This window comes from Rhodnius prolixus, unplaced genomic scaffold (genome assembly GCF_049639745.1).
Source record: "Rhodnius prolixus isolate KJV_2025 unplaced genomic scaffold, Rpr scaffold_4, whole genome shotgun sequence".
NCBI lineage: Eukaryota > Metazoa > Arthropoda > Insecta > Hemiptera > Reduviidae > Rhodnius > Rhodnius prolixus.
In genome coordinates this window covers 14,584,573-14,586,540 of record NW_027411614.1, presented here as the reverse complement: position 1 = coordinate 14,586,540, position 1,968 = coordinate 14,584,573, and positions in this window count along the sequence as shown.

Sequence of the window (1,968 nt, the reverse complement as noted above, 5' to 3'; positions counted from 1 at the left end):
TTACTTTATTTTAAAAACACCTAAAGTTAAATCAGATTTCCACGATTCTGTTTAAACATAATTTATACACTTATTCGTTATTATTTTTTTCTGACGCATCGATGTCTGTGGTCATTAGCGCCTATTCATCATAATTATTATTTTCATAATACATTTAACATAAATAAATTTCACATTGTCATAAAATATGTCTTATTATGTTTAAAACAAAGCATTACCCAAATAGGTACGTATATAATAAACCATAAAAAATACTTTAAAACGAAAAATTAAAATCACGTCCTTCGTTGATATATTTGTGCAACTAAATATCAAGAGTTTTAAATAATTATACTTACTTAAATTATATCTTATGTTCTAGGGTAATAATCAATAATTTCGTTCTCGAATATTTTAAACAATTTAATATATAATAATTGCACGCGACAATGAATAAAAGAATTACGACTTTTTTTTTTAATGTTATTATAATAGTAGGTACAAAAAAGAAATTGACTCCTACTTACACAGGGGTCTCACTTTACTTCTGTACTTCTAAACTAGTATTGGCGTGTTAGATTATTTGTAAAGTGTTGATCAAGGAAAAAGAGGAAAAAAAAAATTGTCCATTGCAGAACAATACCCTTGCCTTCAAAAGTGTTTTGACAATGGAAAAACAGATTTGGACTAGGAATTGTTGGCAAATTTACCAAATTTAGCATCCTCTCACTTCCAACTATTTCTTAATCAAAAGATATTTATTGATGGAAAACGTTTGATATAAAATTAGCCACTGATAGATATTTTGCGCATATTTTTTGGTCACAATGTGAAACTGATTATATAAAACAATTAATGCATTTTTGAACTATGCAATGCACTTTTTCACTAGCAGGACATGAACTTTTCATGAACATAAATAGGTACTGTAAATGAGACACGCACATGTAATACGCGACATCTGTTTTAAGCAACTTATCTCAATCTCGCTAATTATAATTTCATGCACCGAACCAAATTTCTGCATAGATAAGGCCTTGTGTATGGGCTGTAAATAATTTTTTACAGAAAAATTTATTGGAGCAGAATTTTCTCTTGCCATTTTATGTGTAATGTTCTTTTTTACAAACTGCATTATGTAATGAGAATAATATAGATCTGAAATCCGGAGAAGAATGAAAATTTAAAGAAAAAAAAAAGGAATAAATAATCTGTATTTTTTTTTTTCTAACCACCAAGGCAAATATACGAGTATATGCACCATGAAAATCATGTCTCTTTTGAATGCTCTTACAAGATTATGTGAAATCTAATTATCTCCCCTCCGTGAGTTCTCGCTTTTAAATTTTCACTAGAAACATATGTTTCTTGTTCGCGTAGGTGTGAATCTTGTTAGGTTTTAATTATAAGCGCTTCAAAAAGTTATGATACTTTAAAAACTTATACGATGAAGTCTCTTTCGCCTAGCCAACAAGCTATGAGCTCCATTGCAACAATCCAATTCCAAGCTACCTCTTCAAGACTATACCGTTCATTTGTTCTATTATATCCTCCCTTCACTCCTTATAAACTCCCTTCTTTCCCTTGTGAGATCATTTCTGTTTACCTAGAGCAAGTACTTTCACCGGAATGCCGTCTCGTGTGCCTTAAACTAGAATTCATCGTGAAGATCTTTATTCTTAATTTTAGACTTTGGGTATAAAAAAAAAGGTAGTCTAAGCCTCGAGACGAGATCTATTAACTTTCTTTGTTTCTTAATTTGGAAAGCCCTGTGAGCATTCTAATTTTAATAATGTTCACTTTCGTTAGCCACAGAAAAAATAGCTGATCCATTAAAGGTAATTGTCAGTGGAAAAATTTCTGGCTTCTATAAAATGCTTAAAGTTGATTATTGTAATGAACTTAAACCCCTTACAGTTTAAATCTTGGAACTTTTTAATTTTGGATGCAGGAACGAAAGTTTTTAATTTAAGGTACGTAACATTTTTC